This window comes from Podarcis vaucheri (genome assembly GCF_965113315.1).
Source record: "Podarcis vaucheri genome assembly, chromosome: 11".
NCBI lineage: Eukaryota > Metazoa > Chordata > Lepidosauria > Squamata > Lacertidae > Podarcis > Podarcis vaucheri.
The window spans coordinates 3,331,076-3,341,564 of record NC_138749.1 but is presented as its reverse complement, the minus strand read 5'-3'; the positions used below and the strand labels follow the sequence as shown (position 1 = coordinate 3,341,564).

General features: G+C 44.6%; 1 pseudogene across 2 annotated transcripts; it reads left to right on the top strand.

Annotated features, from left to right (window-relative positions):
* Positions 1 to 6,097: 6,097 nt before the first annotated feature.
* Positions 6,098 to 9,632, top strand: LOC309514568 (myogenesis-regulating glycosidase pseudogene; annotated as a pseudogene). Of its 2 annotated transcripts, none has more exons than XR_014224569.1 (2): positions 6,098 to 9,207; positions 9,363 to 9,632. The product of XR_014224569.1 is annotated as a myogenesis-regulating glycosidase pseudogene (transcript). The 2 variants fall into 2 exon arrangements; XR_014224570.1 differs by having other exon boundaries at positions 9,297 to 9,632.
* Positions 9,633 to 10,489: the final 857 nt, after the last annotated feature.

Genomic DNA, 10,489 nt, shown 5'->3' with positions numbered 1-10,489 from the left:
AGTAACGCACTCCGTTACTTCCGGGTCGCCGCAGCGCGCAACCCGAAAATACTTATTCCGAAGCTACTTCAACCCGAGGTATGACTGTACATAACTGGGAAAACAAGGGCAAAGCAACTGCTTATATACATTTCTGAAAGCCTGGGCCACTCCCACTCCCAACATGATTGGTCATCTAAACTTCCAAGCTGCGAATCACTATTCACGACTTCAAGGGCCAATGGCAGAGGCCAAAATTCTGAAATGTTCTGTGATTGGACATCCTGTATCGAATCAGAACAGAGGAGCTCCAGACTCAAGCTCAGGCAAACAGAGACCACTGAATACACAATGTGTATGCCAGGGGCCCATCCAGTCTGGTCCTTAGGGCCATCGCTCAGCGGTAGAGAGCACCTGCTTTGCTGCAGAAGGTCCCTGGTGGCAGGGCTGGGAAGTTCACCCTGACTGAAACCCCTGCTGCCGGCCAGTGTAGACAATACTGAGCAAGATGGCTTCCTCCCCATGTTCCTGTTGGAATCAGACCTGTATTTAGAACAATGAGGACTAGAATCTTAGCTCATTTTTAAAGGAAAGGGCCATAGCGCAGTGGAAGAGCATAGCACAAATATGTACAAACTTTCCACTTACAAATGCCTTTTCACGTGTATCTTTTGGTTCGGAAAACTCCGAGAAGTGCCATGTTTCAGTTTGTGTGTTGCAAATTAAGTAGGTTCACATTAAACCTCGAACCAAATATATCCTCCATCGCTAGCTGCAGCTGTAGGAAAATAGGAAATATACTGAGAAACCCTTTCCCCCAATGCAGAAAGCGAGACTTTTGAAAGATCCTTTGCTTTATTCCTCAGCGTCCTTGTATTGATCTCCCGCTCCTGCCTTTGGCTAGCTGTGCTCTTTTTGCTGCAGAATGAAAGACGTTCTTTCCATTTATTAACTTTTTATGTTAATATTCTGGTAGTGAATGCAGTAAATTAGATCAGAGCTGTGGCATCATGAGACCACAAGCGGGGATTCCAGGAGGAAACTTTGGGTCCTTCAAAACAGTCCATTTTCATGAGATCTGCCCTCCCCATGCATGCAAGGTTTTTTTGGGTTTTTTCCACCTTTCACACACCATTATTGTCATCAGTAATGTATTTTTACCTCCCTCACTTAATCTCGATTTACCCTTTCCGGTAGAAATCCAGTAAGTTAAAGAAACAACAACTGTGGTTCCAACAACCCATTTGCAATATCTCAGCAAACGGCTTCCAGCAAGTATTCAACACCTGTCTGGAAGCATCCTTTATCGAGGAAGATGTTTTTATGCTCCTCAAATGTCTCCAGACCATTTTTTCCCTCTGCAGTTTTTATTGGGAACCATCAAAATGTCTCTCTGAATAAAGAGTTTCCTTGAAATTCAGTGGGAGCCACAGACACTTGCAAACATGTCCTTTGCCCCGGGTGTGTGTGTGTGGGCAGGACGCAGTGTCATTTTCTGCAACCGGTGTTCCTTCTCTCTTCTCTTCTTAAAAAGCATGGGGGGGAATCATCCTTCTCACAGAGGCAAATTAATTTGTACAGTGGTACCTTGGTTATTGTGGGAGAGCTGTGGGTTAAACCACAGAGCCTAGGGCTTGCCAATCAGAAGGTTGGCGGTTCAATTTCCTGCGATGGGGTGAGCTCCCGTTGCTCGGTCCCTGCTCCTGCCAACCTAGCAGTTCAAAAGCACGCCAAATTGCAAGTAGATAAATAGGTATCACTCTGACAGGAAGGTAAACGGCATTTCCATGCACTGCTCTGGTTCTCCAGAAGCGGCTTAGTCCTACTGACCACATGACCCAGAAGCTGTATGCCAGCTCCCTAGGCCAGTAAAGCGAGATGAGTGCCACAACCCCAGAGTTGGCCACGACTGGATCTAATGGTCAGGGGTCTCTCTTTACCTTGGTTCTCAAACTTAATCCTTTTTTTAAAAAAATAATTTTTATTAACCGACCAATCAAATCAAATCAAATCACATAAATTCCGAATTACAAAGCCGATTTTTAAATTTTTGTTGGGGGGACCCATATTTCAAGTTCCAAAGGGGGATTCCGATCATCTTCTTGCTGCTGCGTTAATATCCACAAATCTGTCCAAATAATGTTCATAATTCTTTCCAGTCTTATCTTGCTGTTTCCACATCTCATCTTGTTCGTATATATTTCTTTTTTTTTATGATCTCTTCTGATAATCTCCTTAAGCAAGTAAACACCAATTATAATCCTGTGTGAACCCCCCGGTTCTCAAACTTAATCCTTCCGGAAGTCCGTTCCAAAACCAAAGCGTTCCAAACCCAAGGTGCGCTTTCCAATAGAAAGTAATGCAAAACGAATGGAACCTCTACTCATGACCACAATCCATTCCAGAGGCCCGTCCTTATGGTGAAACAGGTTGCTGGGAGAGGCGCCACTGTGCACAGGCGCGGGCGGTGATTGGCCGCTTCTGCGCATGCGCGAACAGCGGCAAACCCGCCGGTTACTTCCGGGTTTGCCATGGTCGCAACTTGGAACGTTCGCTAGTGGAGGCGGTTGTAAGTAGAGGTTCTACTGTAATCCATTCCACACTTTTTAAAACCCCTAAAACAGCGATTTAACATGCATTTTACTATCTAACGAGACTATTGATCCATAAAATGAAAGCAATAATCAATGTACTGTACTATAAAATAAATAAGACGGTATTGTAGATGATAAAGATTAAAATTATTTTTTCCCTCTTACCTGCACTGATGATAGTCATTGTTTGGATGGGGAGCTTTTATCCGTTTCCGCAGTCGCACAATCAACCAATTAGTAGCTGAACTGGGTTCCACACAGTCACAAAAACAAATTAACCGAAAAAGCTCAAAAACAAAAACGTTAAATAAATAGCAAAAGCAAAAGTGCCAGACTTAATCCATTCCAGAAATCTGTTTGACTTCCGAAATGTTCAAAAACCAAGGTGCAGCTTCTGATTGGTGCAGGAAACAATAGCCGACAGTCACTTCGGACCTTCGGCTTCCGAAAAACGTTTGAAAACTGGAACACTTTCTTCCGGGTTTTTGGCGTTTGAGAACCAAGGCATTTGAGAACCAAGGTACCACTATATAGGTTTCTTAAAACACAGTGGAGTCACAGAGCAGAGTTAAAAAGCAAGGGAGGACCTTTCCTCTCAAAAAACTATCAAATAAAAGAATGGGGGAAATTAAACTGGATACAAATGATAAAACCAAAGATTAGCCTTTCTGGATCAGGGCAAAAGTGCATCCAGTCCCAGTTCCTTAGGAGTGCTTTCTTTTGACTGACCTGTGTTATAAATTCAGTAGGCTGCCTTCAGACCAAGGCTGCAGCCCTATCCTATATACAATTATTAAGGACTTACACACTTTTGCACAGCGGATTTTACCTGTTAAAAAGTAGAGACATCACCTTGCCAACAAAGGTCCGTATAGTAAAAGCTATGGTTTTCCCAGTAGTGATGTATGGAAGTGAGAGCTGGACCATAAAGAAGGCTGATCGCGAAAGAATTGATGCTTTTGAATTCTGGTGCTGGAGGAGACTCTGGAGAGTCCCATGGACTGCAAGAAGATCAAACCTCTCCATTCTGAAGGAAATCAGCCCTGAGTGCTCACTGGAAGGACAGATCCTGAAGCCGATTCTCCAATACTTTGGCCACCTCATGAGAAGAGAAGACTCCGTGGAAAAGACCCTGATGTTGGGAAAGATGGAGGGCGCAAGGAGAAGGGGACGACAGAGGACGAGATGGTGGGACAGTGTTCTCAAAGCTACCAGCATGAGTTTGACCAAACTGTGGGAGTCAGTGGAAGACAGAAGTGCTTGGTGTGCTCTGGTCCAGGGGGTCACGAAGAGGCGGACACAACTAAATGACTAAACAACAAGAACAAAGATATGTCCAGGATTGCACCAAAACTTCCTTGTGCTCGAGTGTCATTGAAATCAACAAGACTTGACTTTTCTGCACTGATTTATATGGGGCCAAATTCCAAGCCATTTCCTGGATCCAGCCCAATATATTTAAATGCACAACCACAAAGCAGCATTAACTATGCTGCGTGTTGTGCAAGCAAGCAGACTCTTCCAAGAGTTTTAGGGAAATTTTGCAGGGGGAGATGGATTTCCATCCGGCTGCTCCAACTGTCAAGTCAGAACCTACTTTGCAACACAGAATTTGCAGAAGGGTTTCAGCCTTTTATTCCCCTTGCAGAAAAATTAGATTGAAATGCATGGAGCTTAATAAACTTTAATCTTGTACATCAAGAGTTTCCTCTCTTGTTTTTGCGTTGGTGACTTCATGCAGCCTTCACTCCCTTGATCTACCGTAAATTGCTTTTCCTCCGTTGCCACCTTCAGGAGCCAAGTTCAATTGCAGTCGGAAAACTTCAGAAACATTTGTGACCGGGTGGTACAGTTTGTGCTCTGGTTGTTATCCAAGGGCTCCCTCAAGCCAGCCAATTAACTGAGCATTCATCTCAATTTGCTCGCACAAAGTATACATGGAGGTTAGATTATATCTGGTCTTTATTTAGTGTTCATTCTTATTTGTTTTCAGGTCGGCGAGTATTCTTTCTGCATTCACCCTGATTTGCTTGTGGGGAGTTTACCAGACTTTTTGCAGCTTGAATTTTAAAAAAAAATTTATTAGGTAATTCAACAAAACATATTATCTTAAAACATATCATCCTCAATTTTTTTCCTCATTTCCCCCCTCCCCCCTTCCTCCCATAAACAACCCCCCCCACCCCACCCCCTGACTTCCATCAGTTCCAATCTCTGGTTTCTCTATAAATGCTATTCTCTGCATGTTACAGAATTGTATAAGTCCTTAATTTATCTAACTGATTATTATCAATAAAAAGTTTGTGAGTGTTTATTCAAAGCCTGCCAAGGAGTCCAATTCACTTTGTTGCATCTTTAGGTACTTTGTAAAAGGTTCCCATTCCTCTTTAAAGTCACAGTTATCCTTGTCCCGTAGTTTATTTGTCAATTTTGCCAGTTCTGCATAGTCCATCAGTTTCTCTTGCCACAGTTCTTTAGTCAGGATTTCCTCACCCTTCCATCCGTGTGCTATTAAGACTCTCACCATCCACCGTTGTCGCATACATGAAGATGTTTTTCAGCTTCTTTGGCACGTCTTTTCCTACAATCCCTAACAAAAATGCTTCAGGTTTTTAAACAAATGTTAGATGGAACATTTTCTTCAATTCATTGTATATCATTTCTCAAAATTTCTTAATTTCATTACAAACCCACCATATGTGGTAAAATGTTCCCTCCTTTTTCTTACACTTCCAACATAAATTTGAGCTGGTTTTATACATTTTTCCTAACTGCACTGGTGCCATATACCATCTATACATCGTCTTCATATAATTTTCTTTCAGCAAAGATCAATCTGTAAATTTTAAACCAATTTTCCATAACCTTGGTTAGGGAAAAGGTTATGGTAAGGTTAGGCAGCTTGAAAATTGACACGGTAACGCACTAAGAAATGTAAAATGCAAAAATGACTAACAGGAAGGCATGTAAGCACTGTGCAAGCAAATCAGGATGAAGGCTCATTAGGGTGAATGCTCAACCTAGCGGCCTCAAAAGTCTGTTTTTTAATAAATAAAAAAGTGGATTTGATGTGCTAGGGCAACAGAACATTTTTATCATAGAATAATAGACTAGATTAGTTGCAAGGGCATCCGAGGATCATCAAGTCCACCCCTGCAATGAAGGAATCTCAACTAAAGCATCCATGACAGATGGCCATCCAACCTCTGATTAAAAACCTCCAAGGATCTTTTAATCAATTTTATTAAAGGTTTTCAACCTAATATAAAATTGAAACTAAAATATAGAGAATTTTTTTTAAAAAATCAGAAAAGAAAAAAAGAAAAAAATCAGAAAATACATTTTTTATTCTTCTTGTTGTTGTTACTACCTCACCCATCTGGCTGGGCTTTCCATATAACAATCCTCATATGATCCTCATAAAACACAAAATTATAAATATATCTATGCCGCACTCAGTCAGCATTTTCTCTTAATCTTCACACATACAGAATAATAACAATAACAACAACAACAACAACAAATTATTTATATCCCGCCCTCCCCAGCCGAAGCTCAGAGCAGCTAACAACAATAAAAGTAACACAGCATTCTAAAATCAATTCATTTTAAAAGTTTAATCTTCCCACCTCCCACCTGGGAGACCTTCCTCTTCCTCAGTCTCCCACCCTGAGAAGACCCACTCTGGCCCGGCTCTCATACCAGCCCCTTTCTCTTCTCTCTGTTAGCTCCTCGGACGTATCTCCATTTATCACAAATATAACTTTTCAGTGTGTTAAGGCATACATCTAGTAATATAACTAGAGAGCCATCAAAGGTCACACAAGAAACCCAACCCAAGAGAAAAGAAAGGGCGATCACTCCAAATCTTCAGAGTCATTCATGAAGCTGAACTGCCGCAGAGAAAATTATTGCCAGGGCAGGGAGTGGCGACGCTAAGACATCTCAAGGGCAGCTATCAAGATATGAGATGCAGCCGCCAGAGGACTCTCCAGCCTTGAGAGAGAACGGCAGCCTGCTCCTGGGGCCTTTGCACACAGCTGTAGGTCTTTGAATCGCCTGGTTTCCTACTCCTGGGGCCTCTCATTCCGAAGCAATATCTTTGCTCCCTCTCCCCATCCAGAAAAAAAAAAAAAACGGGCTGAGGCTTTGCAGGGAGTTGTGCCATCTCTCACTTGCGTAATAACCTTCCTCGGTCAGCTGATCGCCTCATCCAGTCGAGGAAAGCAGCAGGATGCTGGCTCCAGCAGAGGTTGCAGCGGCAGAGAAGTCTTGCTCCCGGTAACCAGGATTAATTTATTAGGCTCATTTATTAGCCTGGCTGAGATGTGTTTTGTCACTGCATTCTGAAGGGTAGCGATCTGCATTCCTGGATACAGCAAGTGAGAGAGAGGGCAGAGCTGTTTTTAAACACAGTCTTTATAAAGCTGAGAAAAACACTCGCCACCTCGAGGGCCAAGCAACCACTGGCCACAGCTATTAGATCTGTGATATTATGGAAGCTCAGTTGTCCCGCCGCCAAGGAAAAGGAGAGAAGCGTCAGAGGGAAAATGGCTCCGGGACAAAACCAATTCTCCATTCCTCTCTGGAGTCTCTGACATCGCGGCAGAGTTATCTTGGAAGAGCTGCGCTACTGACAACAGGACTCGTCATAGCTGTGGCCGTGTGCTGGCATTGCTACACGGTTCCTCCTATGAAGGCAGAGAGGGTAAAGGTGAAGCAGGTGGACCTGTGGCAGGGAGGCTTCACCATTGAAAACCGGGATGGAGAAGTGCTCTTCAGGATGGCCTTCCAATCAGGTGTCCTTGACCTGGAATCTTGTTCTAAGGAAGGGGGAGTTTTAAGCTGTACTGGTACGGAAAGGGGGATGTTCAGCTTCCTCATCCAGACTGTCAAACCCAACGAGGCGGTGACGTGCTACATCATCCGCTGGGAAGAGTTTGAGGCAGACTCTGCGGTGGAACACAAAATGTTCTGGGGGGACGCCCACTGGTATGGAGGCTACGAGATGAGCAGACAGCAATGGCCAATCAGTCTACCTGGAAGCCAAGAACCTGTGCCATTTGTGACTAGTGATGTCTATTCTTTCAGGAACAGCTTTGGGGGCATCTTGGAGAGGTATTGGTTGTCCTCCAAAGCAGCTGCCGTCAAGATAAGTGACTCTGTGCCCTTCCACCTTGGGTTCAACGCTTCAGAAAGGTCCCTCACATTCCAAGCCAGGTATAAAGATTCTCCATATGAGCCGTTGAACGAGCCCTTCCCACAGTTGAGTTACCATGTCTGCATAGGTTCAGACATTACCTCTGTCCACCGGTACATGGCTCAGGTCCATTTCAAGAAACCTTTGAAGGTGCCTTCAGAAAGGATGTTCCAGTTCCCAATCTGGTCAACGTGGGCCATGTACAAGAAGGAGATTAACCAAGAGAAAGTTCTGGGATTTGCACAGATGATTAAAAAGCACGGTTTCAAATACAGCCACATTGAAATTGATGACATGTACACACAGAATTATGGTGATTTTGACTTTGACCCTTCGAAGTTCCCTCAGGCGACAGATATGTTCGAAAAACTTAAGAAAGATGGCTTCAACGTCACCATCTGGATACACCCTTTTGTACATGAAAGTTCCCCAAACTTTGAGGTGGGAATAGAGAAGAAGCTTTTTGTCATGGAACCACAAGGGAGACTCCCTGCCATGGTTGTGTGGTGGAACGGTGTGGGCGCCATATTGGATTTCACCAACCCTTCGGCTAGAAAATGGTTCCAGAGACACCTGAGGCAACTCCGCACTAAGTACGGCATCTCGTCCTTCAAGTTTGATGCCGGTGAGACATGCTACCTTCCCAAACAATTCCACACTTTCCACACCTTGGCAGATCCCAGCATTTGGTCCCGGCATTATGCGGAAATGGCCATTCCATTTCACGAGCTTGCAGAAGTCCGAGTCGGCTACCGATCCCAGCACATCTCTTGTTTTGTTCGTATCATTGACCGGGACTCAATTTGTGGGTATGAACTTGGGCTGAAGTCCTTGATACCAACAGTACTGACCATTGGCCTCCTAGGATACCCTTTTGTACTGCCCGATATGATTGGCGGGAATTTTCTCCCTAACAAAACGGAAGGTGCTGTCGACATCCCAGATCGGGAGCTCTACATCCGATGGCTTGAGCTGTCGGCCTTCATGCCTTCCATGCAGTTCTCCATTCCACCGTGGCTCTACGACAAAGAGGTCATAGACATCGCCCTGAAGTTCACCAGGCTCCACGAGTCTTTGGTTGCCCCCCTCTTGCTGGAGCTGGCCGGGGAGATCACTGACACTGGGGACCCCATCATCTGGCCCATCTGGTGGATTTCTCCCCACGACGAGGCTGCACACAAGATCGATTCCCAGTTCCTGATTGGGGACACGCTGATGGTGGCTCCCGTCTTGGAGATGGGCAAGCAAGAGAGAGACATTTACATCCCAGCTGGCAAATGGCGCAGCTACAAAGGGGAGCTCTTTGAAAAGACACCCCTTCTTCTTAAGGACTACTCTGTCCCTTTGGACGAAGTGCCTTATTTTGTTTTGAATTCTTAAGCTGCCTTGGGGCCAGGGAAAGGCCTTGGAGCGACCTTGTCTCTAGCCCTCAAGGTGACTTTGACTTAATCAGTTTATCTTAAAAGAAAAGCTCTTTCTTCACAGAGATTTTTTTTTTTAATGCTAATGTATTCTCGTTACAGACCTCATCTGGCTTTTAGTTCTGCTGAATCTGTGCAGCTCGCAATCTTTTTATCTCACTCTTCCAGGATGGGGAAGGGCTGTTATCTCCCATGTTGCAGAAGGCGAAAGTCAGGACCAGGTTAACTCATTGACGTTTTGTGAGTATGGAGGGATGCTTTCGATATCACGGTCCAATTCTACACACAGATGTGCGCGCACACACTGCAATGGGGGTGCTTTGGTATGATTCTCCACAGAGGACCTTGCAGTGACAGCATCACGGAAAATAGATACAGGCATTGCACAGAAAGTTCTGTGAGCTGGACGCTTCTCGCTAGTCAAAGCAATTTCTGTTGTGAGCTCTTTCAAAATAAATTAAGCATGCACTTTTGCACAATAATTAGCACCACTAGATGGAACTGAGGGCTCGTTCCCTTCTGCTTTGTACCACGTGGCTTTCCCCTTTCTTACAGTTTAGCAATAGATCAGAACAAATGTCAATCCAGGGAAAATCTGAATTGCCTTTCCTCCAGTTAAATTGCCTTTCTTCCACGCCCCTCACCAAGCCCGGTGGATGATGATTATGATGATAATAATAATAATAATAATAATAATAATAATAATAATAATAATTCATTATTTATACCCCACCCATCTGGCAGGGTTTCCCCAGCCACTCTGGGCGGCTCCCAGCAGATTAAAAACAGAATAAAACTTCAAACATTAAAAACTGGGCTGCCTTCAGATGTCTTCTAAAAGGCAGATAGTTGTTTATTTCCTTGACATCTGCTGGGGGGGGCGTTCCATAGGGCGGGCGCCACCACCAAGAAGGCCCTCTGCCTGGTTCCCTGTAACCTCACTTCTCACAGGGAGGGAACCTCCAGAAGGCCCTCGGCGCTGGACCTCAGTGTCCAGGCAGAACGATGGTGGTGGAGACGCTCCTTCAGGTATACAGGACGAAGGCCGTTTAGGGCTTTCAAGGTCAGCACCAACACTTTGAATTGTGCTCGGAAACGTCCTGGGAGCCAATGTAGGTCTTTCAGGACAAGAGAAAGAGTGTTTTGCAGAATTCAGAAGAATCTAGCAAGGGCTGAGGTGGAGCCGAGCGATGGTTGTGGTTAAGGCTTTGGCTGGATAGTAGGCACAAGAGGCAGGAAGAGATGGGGCTTTGCACCTGCCACTTGGCAAGAAGAAAGAAGGCGTTAAGTCGTGT